This window comes from Heterocephalus glaber, unplaced genomic scaffold (genome assembly GCF_053883595.1).
Source record: "Heterocephalus glaber isolate CG9 unplaced genomic scaffold, H.glaber_assembly_v1.0 deba00000331, whole genome shotgun sequence".
Classification (NCBI taxonomy): domain Eukaryota; kingdom Metazoa; phylum Chordata; class Mammalia; order Rodentia; family Bathyergidae; genus Heterocephalus; species Heterocephalus glaber.
Genome location: NW_028258142.1, coordinates 54,580,468 through 54,596,090, shown reverse-complemented (window position 1 = coordinate 54,596,090; position 15,623 = coordinate 54,580,468). Strand labels below are relative to the sequence as shown.

Sequence of the window (15,623 nt, the reverse complement as noted above, 5' to 3'; positions counted from 1 at the left end):
TTTTCCTCTTCTCATATTTTTTCCTTTCCCTTTTTTCCCTTCCCCTACCCTTCCCATTTACCTTTCTCTTTTAGACCTTTTCTTCCTATTACACAATATCAGTTATACATTTTTTAAATTACACTATTAAGATCTAGAAGACTTTACCACAGATTTTACAGAATTTAAAAGTATATAGAAAGCATATTACAAAAATCTTTTTTGAAATAAATTTGACAACTTCTAAGAAGTACTTTGGAAGACAAATTAATGAAACTAACTCTGGAGGAAATATAAAATTTGAATAGCACCTATTAAAGAAAGTATATTCCTAGCTTGAAAACCTACCTATATGACAACAGCAGGCTCATATGCATTTTAACTGATAAATTATATCAAACAATTAAAGCAGAAAAAAGAAGAAACACATCTCCCCTCATTTTAGGAAATCAACATTGTGCTAATTCTAAAACTGGATAAAGATAATAGAAGAAAAAAGTATGAACATAGATACAAATTTGTTTCACAAAACAAGTAATTAGAAGACAGATCTGACAGTATATAGAAAGTGGTTTTGTTACAGGGATGGCAGTGTTGGTTCAGGATTGGAAGATCCATCCCCAAAAGTCATCATTTTAACAGAGGAAAGAAAAAAGCCATATGATCCTGTCACTAGTTGGAGAAAAAGTATTGGACTAAATTCTACAGCTGTTCATGGTAAAAGCTATCAGGAGACTAGAAATAGAACAGAAACTTCTCAACAGATTAAAGACATATACTCCATACTTCCAGCAAAAACCCCTTATATGAATGGAGAAGACACAATGCTTTCTCCTTAAGGTGGGGAACAAGGGCAGATATGCTTACTCTTTATCTGTCCATTGAACTTTGAAACCTAGGCCCCACCAAAATAGTCTGGCAATAAAATGACACAACTAGGATAGGATTGGCACGGCAGAAGCAAAATCTTTATATGTAGATGAAATGATCATCTACAGAGAAAATACTAAGAAATCTCTAGGAGCCCCTAGAACTTGTACTTGAATTTAGCAGGATTAGAAAACACAGGGTAAATATAAAAATTCAGGACTGTGTATACTTACTATAAATGAAGAACTGGATATTGACATTTTAAAGTTATGTAGGAGTACAAAGGACCTAGAAAAGTTAAAAACAAAAACAAAAACAAAAGCAAAAGCAGTGTTGGAAGACGTTTACTACCTAATTTTAACACTTCTTCTAAAGCTACAGTAATCAAGGCAGTATTGGTGTAAGGAAAGACATATAGATCATTGGAATAAAACAGAGAATCTAGAAATAGAACCACACATATATGGCCCACTGAGTTTTGAAAGATTATTTAACATTAACATTTTATAGAATATAAACTCAATTCAAGAGCCAAAGAAGAGATAGTGTTTTCAGCAAATGGCACTAGAACACCTGGTATCTGTATATAAAAAATTAACCTCAACCCTTTTTTCCATACATGAAAATAACTTGAAGGGATCTATGAACTTAAATAAGAAAGCCTAAAAGTATGAAACTTTAAGAAGAAATTATAAGGGAAAACATTTATGAATTCAGGGTACGCAAGAACTACCTAGGATACAAAAGACATGATGTATAAAAGAAAAAAATTGATAAATGAGATTCCATCAAAATTTAGAACTTTAAATGACATCATTAAAATGAAAAGTAGTCCTTAAAAAGACCATATTTCCAATGCATATAACCTATGACCAGAATATATAAAGGATTCTTAGAGTTCATTAATAGACCACCCAATTAAAATGTAGACATAAGAAGATGATAAATAGCCAGTACAGCACAAGGAATGGTGTGCAACTCTAGAATCAGAAAAATACTAATCAGTATAATAATGAGATTGAATTATACACTCATTAGGGAGATGAAGTCAAAAGTTTTAAAAGCCTTGTCATGACTTTTTCCTTTTGTTGGATTCCTCCCCTTGGCGTTTAATTTGTCATGCCCAATGGATTCATTCTGCTGGGTTTCCTGGGGTTGTGATCCTCATTGTCTTTTCCTAGAGTATTGTCTAAAATTTTTTGGAGTGCCAGTTTGATATTCATGAAGTTCCTGAGGTGCTCTTCATCATGAAAGTATCTTATTTCTCCATTAATTTTGAAAGATAGTTTTGCAGGGTACATCAATCTGGGTTGGAGGCTGTTTTCCTTTAGGTCTTGAAATACATCACTCCAAGCTCTTCTTGCCTTGAGGGTTTGCATTGAGAAGTCTGCTGTGATTCTGATGGGCTTTCCTTTGTATGTGATTTGTTTCTTTTCTCTCACTGCTTGTAGAATTTTGTTCTTCTGTTGGATTTCTGGATTCTTAACTATTATATGCCTATGTGTAGATATTTTTTGATCAAGGTTATTTGGAGTCCTATATGCCTCACTTATCTCTATGTCAAATTCTTTTCCCCTGCTTGGGAAGTTTTCTGCCATCACTTCTGTGAACAGTTTTTTTATGTCATCTGCACTCTCTCCTCTTTCTTCATTGACTCCAATCAGTCTTACGTTATTCTTCTTTGCATCGTCTAGCAGCTGCTGGATTAATTTCTTGTGCTCCCTTACAATTTTAAAGCAATTTTTCTTTTCCTCCTCACTAATTGCAATCTTATCTTCTATATGTGAAATTCTATCCTCACATTGGTTCATTCTGCTGCGCAGACTTTCGATGGAGTTTTTCATCTCCTGGAAATCTATTTGCATCTGTTTTATGGATTCCATTTGTTTCCTATGTTGGGATTCCATCATGTTCCTCAGATCCTCTATTTTTTTTCTGTGTCCTCTCTAGATTTATTAATCATGTCTTGAACCATGAGCAAAATCTTTGCTGTTATCTGAGTAATTATTTTTTATCTCATTTTTCCCAGATCCTCTGTTGTTGCCAGTTCAGAGAGTCCAGATGGTTGAGTATCAGATTGCTCCAACTCGTTTCCCTTTGGGGTTGCTGTAGATGATCTGGAAGTCTGTTTTTGAGGCTTGTTTATGTGTTTTCTCATTTCCACAGGGGAGGGGGTGCTTCTGGCACCCACACGGCTTACCTTCTCTGCCCTCGGAGCTTGCGATGGTGGTGGGGAGCTTCCTTCCAAGTGCTGGGACCAGCTGAGCTTCTTTGTTCTAGGAGCCTGGGATGGCAGTGGGGGAGCTTCCTTCTGGGTGCTGGGACTGGATGAGCTTCAATCTGGTTGATTTCTTGACAGCAGCCATTCTTTGTGGGGTGAGGTGGAATCTCAGTGTTGTTTTCATCTGCATCTCTCAAATGACCAGTGATGTTGAACATTTTTTCATATTTTTTTTTTACCTCTTTGAGGAATGTCTGTTCATTTCAGATGCCCATTTTTGAATTGGGTCTTTGAATTTGGGGGGTCTGATTTTTTTCAATTCTTTGTATACTCAAGATAGTAGACCTTTTTCTGAGGTACAGCTGCTAAAACTTTATAGGTTAACTCTTAGCTCTGTTGGTAGTTTCTCTTGCAGTGCAGAAGCTTTTTAATAAGATGAGATCCCAGTTGTTGATTCTTTGTGTTAGATCCCATGCTACTGAAGTTTTGTTCATAGTCTTTTCCTATGCCAGTGTCATTGAGAGTTCTACCTAACTGATCTTCCAGCAAGTTTACTATTTCTGTCTTGATATTTAGCTCTTTAATCCACTTCGATCTTAGTTTAGTGCATGGTGATAGATATGGGTCTAGTTTTAATCTTTGGCAGGTTGAAATCCAGTTTTTCCAACACCATTTATTGAATAGTCTATCTTTTCTCCAATGAGGGTGGTTGGCTCCTTTGTCAAAGATGAGGTGGCTGAGTATGTCTGGAATTGTTTCTGCATCTTCTAATCTATTCTACTGATCTTCAGGTCTGTTTCTTTGCCAGTACCATGCTGTTTTTATCACAGTAGCTTTGTAGTATAGTTTCAAGTTGGGGACTGTGATACCCTCAGCCATGTCTCTGTTGCCCAGAATTGCATTTGCTATTCTAGGTTTCTTCTGCTTCCAAATGAATTTTTGGATTGTTTTCTCTAGTTCTGTGAAGTATATTGTTGGAGTTTCAATCAGTATTGCATTAAATGTATATAGTAGTTTTGGAAATACAGCCATTTTCACTATATTGATTCTTCCTACCCAGGAACAAGGGATATCTTTCCATTTTCTTATATCCTCTTCGATCTCTTTCTTCAGAGTGCTGTAGTTTTCAGTGTAGAGGTCTTTTGCTTCCTTTGTTAGGTTGATTCCTAGATATTTCATATTTTTAGATGCTACTGTAAAAAGAATTATTTCCCGAATTTCTCTCTCAATGCGTCTGCTATTTGCGTATAAGAAGGCTATTGTTCTTTGAGTGTTGACCTTGTATCCAGCTACTCTACTGAATCTGTCAATTAGGTCTAGAAGACTTTTGACTGAGTTTTTTGGGTCTTCTGTGTAAAGTATCATATCATCAGCAAATAATGACAGTTTTACTTCTTCCTTTCCTATCTTTATTCCTTTTATTTCTTTCACTTGTCTAATTGCTATGGCTAATGTTTCCAGAACAATATTGAACAGGAGCAGTGATAGTGGGCATCCTTGTCTTGTTCCTGATTTTAGTGTGAAAGTTTTCAGTTTTTGACCATTTAGTATGATGTTGGCTGTTGGTTTTTCATAGATAGCCTTAATCAGGTTGAGATAAAGACCTTCTAGTCCAATTTTCTGTAGCGTTTTTTATCATGAATGGGTGCTGGATTTTGTCAAATGCCTTTGCTGCATCTATTGAGATGATCATATGGTTTTTGTCCTTGACTCTGTTAATATAGTGTATTACATTTATTGATATACAGATGTTGAACCATCCTTGCATCCCTGGGATAAATCCGACTTGGTCAGGATGTATGATCTTCTTGATGACACTCTGTGTTCTGTTTGCCAGTATCTTGTTGAGGATTTTTGCATCTATGTTCATTAGGGAGATTGGTCTGTAGTTCTCTTTTTGGGTTTAGTCGTTCCCTGGTTTTGGAATCAAAGTAACACTTGCTTCCAGGAAAGAATTTGGAAGCCTTGCTTCCCTTTTAATTTCCTTGATGAGTTTAAAGAGTAATGGTGATAGCCCTTCTTTAAATGTCTTGTAGAATTCAACAGTGAACCCAACAGCACCTGGGGTTTTCTTTGTTGGTAAATTTTTTATTACATTTTCAATTTCACTCATTGTTATTGGGGTGTTTAGAATTTCTATGTCTTCTTCATTTAACTTTGGCAATTCGTATGTATCCAGGAATCTGTCCATTTCTTCTGTGTTTTCCATTTTATTAGAGTACAGATTCTCAAAGTAGGTATTGATGATCCTCTGAATTTCTTCTAGATCTGTTGTGGCTTCACCTTTTTCATTCTTAATTGCATGGATTTGAGCCTTTTCTTTCCTTTTTTTGATAAGGTTGGCTAAAAGTTTATCAATTTTATTTATTCTTTCAAAAAACCAGCTCTTCAATTCATTGATTTTTTTGTATTGTTCTCTTAGTCTCCATTGTATTAATTTCTGTTCAGATCTTTATAATTTCCTTTCTTTTATGAGCTTTGGGTTTGTTATGCTCTTATTTTTCTAGGAGCTTGAGGTTCTGCATTAGGTTATTTAACTGAGTTCTCTCTGTTGTCCTAATATGGGCATTCACTGCTATGAATTTCCCGTGTAGAACTGCTTTCATTGTGTCCCACAGATTCCTGTATGTTGTACTGGCATTATCATTTACTTGTAGAAACTGTCTAATTTCTTCTTTCATTTCCTCTGTGATCCATTGGTCGTTCAGGAGAGTGTTATTCAATTTCCATGTGTTTGTGGGTGTTTTGCTGTTTCTTATGTTATTGATCTCCAATTTTATTGCACTAAAAGTTACATTTTTAAAAGACAAATATGATATACTTCTTGGTTGTATATATATTGCCTTCCCTTTGTTTATAGCTTTATTTAAAGCTCTTTCCCTTTGGTCCAGAATCCCTTAGAATTCTGACAATATATATGAACTTCCAAGAAAAGTACAAAGAAATATCAAAGTTACTTTATATATGCAGGGATTGATGAATGATCTGAATCTATCTTGCAAAGCACTCAGAGTCCATGAAGTCTAAATCCATGATTTTAAACCATAGGAAAACCCGCCAACATTTTTCAGTATCTGGTTCATCCCCATCACAGTCTCATATCATATGATGATTGTGACCCTTCCAGCTCAAAGGTGACATTTCTTCATCTCCCCAGGAAGTTGATTTTTCCTTTTCCTTTTCTGTGCCTCCAAAGCATACAGCCTAATTATTATGTTAGGCTACAAACTTTCAGAATGTTTTCTGCCCCTAGAGTTCCCAATTCTTTAAGGAAGAATAATACTTAATTTTTAGTTTGTGTCTAGTCCTACCACAGACCCCAAGATGTAGTTAGTATTTAGTAAATATTTATTGGGTGATTATATTTAAGATAAAAATCACAAGAAGGGATGGTGAATCTTTCCTTCTTCCATTCTCTCTGAGTCAATCCAAAAGCAGATAGTTCGGGTGCATCAGATTACAATGATTGTAATGATTAGTAACCAAGATAAGCTTCCTTTCAGATCTATCTTTGGCATTACAGCTATTCCCATTGATCTTTGCATTTCTTATTTCTGGAACTGAGATGAAATTTTGCACCTCTTTTGATTGCTGAAGAAATAAACTCTGTCCAGTTTTCCTTCTCTTCATACAAATACAGTAGTCTCTCCTTGTGGTTTTGCTTTCTTCATTTTCAGCTATCCATGGTCAAAAGTGGTCGGAAATTATCAGGTGGATAATTTCAGAATTAAACAATTTATATATTTTAAATAACTTTTATTATATATTGTTGTAATTGTTATATTTTCTCATTTATTGTTGTTAGTCTCTTAATGTGTCTACTTCATAAAATAGTATCTATATATAAGAAAAAAATCATCATATACACCCAGTTCTATACTATCCATGATTTTTCACCTTCACTGGGGGTCTTGGAATGTATCCCCTACAGATAGTGGGGACTACTGTACACCCTCAGGAGTGTAAGCTTCATGACTGACTAACCTTCTCATCAAGTCTTTATATCTGGTTGCAGTTTTTTTCCTGGGATCCAAAGCTTGAAGCAGAGTTTCTCATAGGATGCTCCTTGGACTTCCTGTGTCAGAATCACCTTGGATACTTGTTAAAGACAGACTCTGGAGCCTACCTGAAACATACAAAATAGTGCTTTTGAGAGCCGGAAAGATGTTTGGGAGCCACCATTTAAAAACTTTCACATAAGGATGCCCTAGACACTAAAATTTGGAAACCACTGATATAAAACTTACTTTCTTTTCCCATTTTATGCACCCTGACTTTGGGCTTCTTCCTTTCATCTTGACTCTTCATCACCAAGATGATACCTTGAATTCATCATGACTGACACTCCCTTTTTGTTCCATAAATAGAAACAAGGGGGAAAGTTTGGTGCCAGGAATACCTGGGTCAAAAGTCCCAATGTCCTATCTGCCATGTACTTCCTGTATGAAGCTATTTAAACTCTCTGAATCTCATTTTCTTTTGCTGGAAGATGGACTGATAATACCTACCACATAGGATAGTTTTGAGAATGTCACAGTATAACATATGTTAATTATTTATTTAACATGGTTCACAAAAAATAATGTACTAATGCAGTGGTTAATAGTAATAGGCTTGATAAATAATACTGGAATGTGTCATTTTCCCATCAAGATAAATATATCTTTTAATATATGTAAGTTTTCATGTACATATGCATGTGTGTATATTTATATACTTATTTTTTTCATTTATTGACTTCTAATTTGTAGAGCTTTTCTCCTTATTCACCTAAGCGGTTTGTCCTATTTTCTAGCTTCTATCTGCCCATCTAGCATTTTAACTATCAACCTCAGCTCTGTACTGAAGCTAGTTAAATATCAAATTTTATTCAGCACTTAGAAAATTGCTTCATTCTATCAGGAAATTTTTAAAGCACTCAGATGAATCACTATGAAGACTAATTTTGAAAACCATGTTTGATCAGCGATACAGTTTTGGTTGATAGTTCTGTTATTCCCAAAGGAAGCTTACCAAAATATTTTCAAAGGAGAGCAGTTGAAATGAAGGAAGGAGTATGGGAGGAGACAAACGTGGGGAACAGCCAGGCTTAATAAGAATTGTTCATCAGAGTTTTCATTTATTAGACAAGTTTATGAACTGTGAATCATGTTGATAGAGCCTCTTTATCAACTATGACCAAACTGAGATTCTGGAAAGATCTCTTCAATAATGCAAAGAAAATGGTTCAAGGAGATTCTCAAAGATTTTTCTATAGAAAAGATAGTGAAGCAATATTTAAGTCAGACTTCACTCTCCTGCACTAAATTTTTTCATGATCACAGTGACTCTGATATCATCTAGAATTTCTTCATCATTAGAAATCTTTAAGTGAGAGTGAAGCTGCAACACATTTCCATTTTTTAGTGTAAAAATTTCAGCAGGCATTCTATCTACTCCTGAACTGTTCCTATATCCAATTGATTACTTTCAGATCTAATGCAATAACACCAAGAACTCAAGTATTTGGAAAGTTTCAAGTGAGATTCTGTCAAATGTAATCTCCAATATGCATTTTCCCACTTTGCAACTGTCTCCAGGTCTTAACACCTAGGATTGGAAGTAGCCTTACTATAATGGGGGTGATCTGAGGTAGGGAGGAGAACAGAACATTCAGAGAAGAGATTAAATTCACAAAAACATTTGTTAGCTCTGAGACAAGGTTTCCAGAGAGCATTTTCAAAAAGTAAGGAGCAATGGGGCCTGAATCTGGAGAAAAGGAAACTCTGACCAGTATGAGGATGGGAGCACAGACAAGCTGACAAGGTAACCATGGCATACCACAAGATGGATGAGAATTATATGTCTTCTTAGAAGGCTTCACCAGAGCATCTCAGCAGCTTTTTCTTTATTGAGGAGCTTCCTTATATTTTTACTTCCTTCGCGCTCCAGTTCTGACCCATAACATTACCATTTAGTCAATGTTCAGTTACTGTAATAAATACCTGGGGCAATCAAATTACAGACAGAAGTTTTATTCTGATTCACAGTTTGGGAAGTTGTTGCCCATCATCAGGCAGATTTATTGCTTTCAGGCTTCCAGTGAGGGTGCTAGAGAGCAATGGCAGAAATGGGGAGCAAAACCTCTCACAATCTCACAAAGCCATATCCCCAATAACCTAAAGACCTCTCTTTAGTCCCTACCTCTTAAAGTTTCTCCCACCTTCCAGTAGGAACATGCTGGGGACCAAAACTTCAACACATGGATTTTGGGAGACCTTTTACATCTAAATTATAGCAGTCACTTTTTTTCTTGTATCTTTGTTATGGCTTGTGTCTAGATGTCCCCCCAAAGCTTCATGTAGTCATAGGTGGGGCTTTTCAGAGGTGGCTGGATCTAGTGTGTGATGCTGGGATTAAGGGTGTGTGATTACTAAATTAGTTCACTGACTGGTTTGGCATAGTTTTGGATGTTGATAATGGGAAGGCCCACTCTGGGTGTGAATGTTACCTGTCCTAAGGGTGTGTATCCTAGATAGAATAGAAGGGATAGAAAGAGGGCTGCTGTCATTGTTCACTTGCTACTTGCTCCTTTTGCTGCCTGTTGCCTGCCATGAGCTGCTCTCCTCTGCCATGCCCCTCTGACAAGCCACCCTGCCTTGGGGCAGCCAATTATGGATTGAAACCTCTCCAAACTGTGAGCAAATAAATCTTTTCTCCTTTCACTTTGGGTGTCAGGTATTCTGTCTCAGCAACACAAAAAGTAATTATGACAATCTTCAATCTCTTCCCCTATTTTACTTTGATAACCACATATCTGGCTGAGCATAGAATATTCTCTTTATCCTTCCCTGTGCATATATTTAGGATGCTGATTATTTCTGGGGAGAGCCACAACCAGACTGCTGGGGCTGGGGCTAGAAATTCACATGATATAAATGCAAAAAAAATGGACAATCTTGATTTTCTCTACTCATTGCTGTCAACTCTTCTCCAAAATCTTTATATCTATGTCCCTTCAGCCTTCTTTTTTTGTCTTAGCAAATCATCACCTATTTTGCTGGAAATATGAATATTTTTGGCAGGAACTCTTCCTGTTCTTGCTCCCAACCCCTCACACTGAGTGAGCCACACTCTCTAACTCTTCCCTCTTTTATTCTCATACATGGAAAGGGAGAGCTCTGGACCATGGACTTCTGTTCTACAAGCTTTTTCTTCTCTGCTTTATCTCTTCAACCTTTCCTTTCATGGTTTCTTTTGATCAGCAAAACCAGAAAATATTTTTTTCCATCTTAACCTGAAGTTCCCATCACCAACTGCCCTCCCTTCCCCCCTTATAATTAAGCATCTTTAAAGAACAGTTCATGTTTGCCATCTTTATTTCTTTGTCTTCTGTGGAGTGGCTTATGTCCCTTCCTCACCACTAAATCCAATTCAATTTTTCAATCCTTATCTGACTTGGCCCTCTCAGTCTCCCCCAACCAGGAAATTCTTCACATTCTTTTCCTAACTTTTCAGCCTAGTCTTTCTCACTCACCTACCTAGGTCCCACCTTCATTTCCACCCCTTTACTTTCAGTTTTGGGTTAATTTGAAGACATCAGATATTTGCATATTCATTTGCATATGCATGTTCATTATTCATGATCTTTGGTATTATTGCTATTTTTCTAATTTGCAAGAGTGATTATAGAGTTTGAAGTTACCAAGCTTTACTTTGTTTATAAACATTGAAAAATTTTTCAAATTTTTCATTTTTCCTTTCAACTTAATTTTATATGGCAAAATCTAGTGATCTTTTAGAGTTTCTCTTTTGAATGTCTTGCTTAGAAAGACCTTGTCTACACTCATATTAAATATTGATCTATTTTTCTTCTAATAGCTTTGTGATGTACTTTTTTGTTTAACACTTAAATTTATCTGAAATTTATTTTGGTGGAAGTGTATTAGAATATTGCAAATGGTAAGACACGTGCTCCAGAACCACTGAATAATCTTTTTTAAAGGTATTTGAAATATTATCTTTTCCATTCTGACTATCAATTTCTTATAGTTTTGTTAAATCTGTAAATGAATTTAGAAGAATATGTATAACTGTGTGCTTAGTATAGCTTGGAGTTAGGGATTGGGAACAGGAAAAGTACGTGATCCCATCAAAATTACCTATATTTTTTCTCAGCTTTTCACTCCAGGTACAATGTTTGCCTTTTTGATTCTCAGAAAAAAAGCAAACTGTCCTACCCAGAATTCTCCTATTTCTTATTAATTTCATTTCTAGATTTTAGTTACCTCTGTGAATAGAATTTTTGTTTTTATATAGAGGCTTTATATGTTAATACAGTTATTTTACAAAACCCTCTGAGTAATTTTAATAATTTTGCAGTTTATCTGTATGGTTTTAGAAAAGAGTATTTTAGTACATAACCTGTAAAAAAAGTGATTACATCTTTTTATAATAAATGTACATTCTTTATTTTGTTTTATTCCCTACCACAATGTGAAAAAATGTCAGAGAAATACTAAAAGTAGTAAAAGTATTCCTTGAACCTAATTTGAAGGTCTAAGATTTTATATTGGGAATGATGTTGGCTCCTTAATAAACAAATTTGATATGTGTGTATTTATTTGAATACACCTGTGTCTCCATATGGGTAATCACAAACCAGCATTAGTGGCTGCTTCTGGGAAGGGCTTTGACTGATGGAATAGAAAGGTAGTGTTATATTCAGTGAATAAACTTTTATGTCTTTTGAATTTTGTTGTTTCACATCAACAACTCATTCAAAATAGAAACAATAGAATTAACAAATCCAAGCAGCATTGAGGTGCTTATTTGAAAAGCATTTTCTTAGTACCAGTTTGTAAGTCTTTTTTAAAAGAAATCAGCAATGGGTAGTGAATTAAACATGTGTTTCTATATTCATTGGTGTATCACATAATTTTTTATTAGATCGTTTGACATACTGAAAATGTGCCTGATTTAACACCATCTTCATTGGATGTTGTATTTTAGCCTATCTTCTGGTGGGGTAAACTAATATATTTTATTCAGCATTTTTGTATCTGTGATCGTAAATAAGACAGTCTTGCAGCGTATGAGTGGTAGTTGTGGTGGGGTTTTTGGTCAAGTTCTGATAACAGTATTGCAAAGCAAATTGAGATGTTCCCCATATTTCTCTGTATGCAAAAATTTATTTAGCATCAGATTTTTCCAGTGCTTGAAAAATTGAAAGAATTCACCCATAAAACTATCTCGATGTAAAGCTTCTTTGTAAGAAATGTTTTGATAAAAATCTTCATTTTTTCCAAGGCTATGATTCTATTAAGGTTTTCAACTAAGCTAATATGCTTTAATACTGTTCATGAATTACTGACTTGAAAGATATTTTCTGAAAATAGGACATGTGTAATTTTATACAGTGCCCAAACCACACTGTGGTCACCAACTTACAAAAATCACTGAGAAGTAAATATATTAATATAGAAGTTTATTTTCTGATGTTAAAACATGCAAACTTTCTCTCACAAATTATCAAATCTTACTAAAATGGTAATGTATGTTTATATCTGGAAAGACCGTCTGAATTTTTAAATTAATGCACATGGCTGCATGTGTTCATTGATAACATGAGTTAACTCTTGCAAAAATTTGATTTTCTGCTCAGAGTCCATAATGGTAGGAACTGAAATGACAAGTTTATCTTACTCCAGAGAACAAATCTCTGTAAGTCAACCGTATCTCTGCCACTCGTGAATCATCAAGTCCCGGCTTTACTTGTGGGATAAATATATCTGTTATGTATACCTTCTTGTCCTTTTTGTATAACTATATATTTCCTTCTTTGCATCCACTTTTATTTATGTGCATCCTACCTCTGATACTCACAGTGGAGACTTAACTTGGAACCAATCAATTAAGTCCACCTGTTTTCTTTTTGCTGTACAACACTGCTGAATCCAAACAGCAAATTTGCCAGGGTCTTTACCATATTTTCTTCAAAGTAGAGGCAGGAGCTGGAAAAGGGAGTGAGCTGAACATTTGATCAAGATGACAAGCACCAGTGGATTCCTGCTGTTAGCTAGAACACAAGCCCGATGACATGTATTTGGTGTCATTCCGATGTAGATTCTGACAGAGGCCAATTTATGGTCCAATTTATGTCTTGACTCTCATACGAAGGCCAAGCAAGCTATAAAATGTAATAAGAATTTCTTCAATCAATGTCCAGAGGAAAAACAAATCACTCAGTTACTGACACAATATTGCATCAACACTCCGGTAAAGTTCTTACAAGTGTGTGACATGCCCCCAAGCTACAAGGAGCAGGAGAGTGAAAACACGGAATAACAATGCCACTTCCTAATAGTGGGGCTTCTGAACGTCATCACTGCTAACAGGGCAGGCTGACTTTGCCTTTCATTCTGATACTGTAGCATCCCCATCTGGGGGAAGGGAGCGGGGAGGAGAATTCACTAAATTCTATTTCCTTCTAGTACTCTGGTTTCAGACTAATTTCTGACTTTCATGCTATGAACTCCTCCATTCCTTTTCTCCCCATCTCCTTCCTTCCCACAATCGCCCTTTTACACAGAGAGTTATTTATTTGTCCCTTGGCGCATCATTTCAACTCAGGCTCCTACTGAGGTAACACCGATTAGTCCCCAATCACAGGTTCTATTCAGCCAGTTGTGAGCTTTTGTATTTTCCCTCTGTTTCTTCTTTTAGATGTTTTCCAACCAGATACATGCCATTAAGCTCTGTTACAAGTCCATGCCTGAAGGGTTCTGGGACAAAGAAAAGGAGGGGGAGCCAGCTATCATGAGATCCATTTTAATTGTATCTGATTGGTTTCTGCCACATCTAGTTTTCAGATGGTCGTTGTATAAGACACACACACACACACACACACAAACACACACACACATTCACGTGGGCACACACATGCAGAGTAAAAAGCTGTAGGAGCACCATTTTGCTCTGTTGCAATTGTGGCCTCATCTATTTGTATGCTTAGGTCTGAGAGAGAGTAATTTTGTTTATTGGTATGGGACAAAATGGCTAACCTGGGGCACTTCGTATTTTGAAGTGTTTGCCTTCAGAACATTGGGAAAGTTACAGGGCCGGCTAGGAAAAGAGTACATGTTATTTGAAAAAAGGTATATTTTACCCTTTTATAAAAGAATAGGGAAGAAGCAGAACAAATGAGTGCTGGGAGATATTCTTATGTATTGGGTTGAGAGGAGGAGGCAAAGCTGGTTTGTATTCACTTTCTCTGGTCTGTTGGTTGTATACCAGGTTGGGAAGTTTTCCCTAATTCAGCAGCACTTTTGCAAAGATAAATGTTATAGGACATGAGACAGTCATGTAGTCATTGTCATCAGCCCTTGGTAGTATATTTCATATATTTCTAAAAAGGAAGAACACTCTTTCCAAGCAAGGCAAACTCCAAGAAAGGATGGTCCCAAATACTGGCTTTGTTTCTGAAAACTTACCAGACCACAGTAGCTCAGAATTAACCACTTTTTCTTATTCTCTAAAAGCAAGTCAGCTGTGATCCGCTATTGTCAGGGAAATCCAGATATTGGGGGCCTTGAAGCCAATACAACTCAGTAGGTTTTATTAAAACTATACCCTACATATATCACAGCACGGTGGGTCAAGGTGGCCAAACGGTTATACTGTGGGAGGGTATTCACCACTAAAAACCATGACTTCAAAATGTTTTTATGGCAGAAGAAATTAGGAAGTTATAAAAAAGGAAAAGTCAGATATTTAAAATAAAATGATGTAATATACATTCAAATATATATATATATATGGCAAAAGGACTGGAAGAAATAGAACATGATCATGGTGATGATATTATAGATACATCAGTTCTCTTTTTAAAACCATTTTCTGAGTTTTTCAAAACTTTAGTCATGGACATGTGGCACTTTTATAATCTAAAAAATATTCAACAGGAAGAAAAGGTGAAATGAGTTCAGAACGCAATTCCTCACACACTTTCTGAGTGCTGTACTTCTATTTGCAGCACCAAACTCGGATCAGAGATGGGTGGATGACATGTACTTGGGTCAACTTCACAATCGGGAAGGAAAAACAATACGAAGTGATAATGTAAAAATCATTAATTATTTAGAATGGGAGAAGAGATTGCAACTTATTGGATCCTGGGAGATTCATATTCCTTTGCCCTGAGCTGTCTCTAGGCATTTATAGGTGTGGACACATAAAAGTGCTTTCTAGGTACGACCTGGCTTCCCTTCCCCAGCTAGAACCTTTGCGGCCACCAGGAGCTCCCAGGATTCCCAGGACTGGCTTGGATGAGCAGTTAATGAAGATGTCTTTTCAGTTACCGTTTCTCAGTAATGTGTGTCTCTTTCCATGTTTTTCATATTTTATATATTTGTATGCATGTTACAGAATTTGCTTTAAAATTTCCCTTTTTCTGATCATTTTCTAATTTCTCATAGGCTGAACATTTTTTGGAAAATGTTATTTTTAATGACAAATAACCCCTGATTATATAGATGTGCCACAATTATGTAACCCTAATTACGAACCCCCTGCC

The 15,623-nt window shown here is 36.0% G+C and overlaps 1 long non-coding RNA gene across 1 annotated transcript; it reads right to left on the bottom strand.

The window, feature by feature from the left end:
• Positions 1-7,054: 7,054 nt before the first annotated feature.
• On the bottom strand, positions 7,055-15,351 carry LOC147830139 (uncharacterized). Its single transcript, XR_015442720.1, has 3 exons — positions 15,056-15,351; positions 12,935-13,062; positions 7,055-7,196 (listed from the first exon to the last, which is right to left on the bottom strand). It is a non-coding gene; the product is annotated as an uncharacterized LOC147830139 (long non-coding RNA).
• Positions 15,352-15,623: the final 272 nt, after the last annotated feature.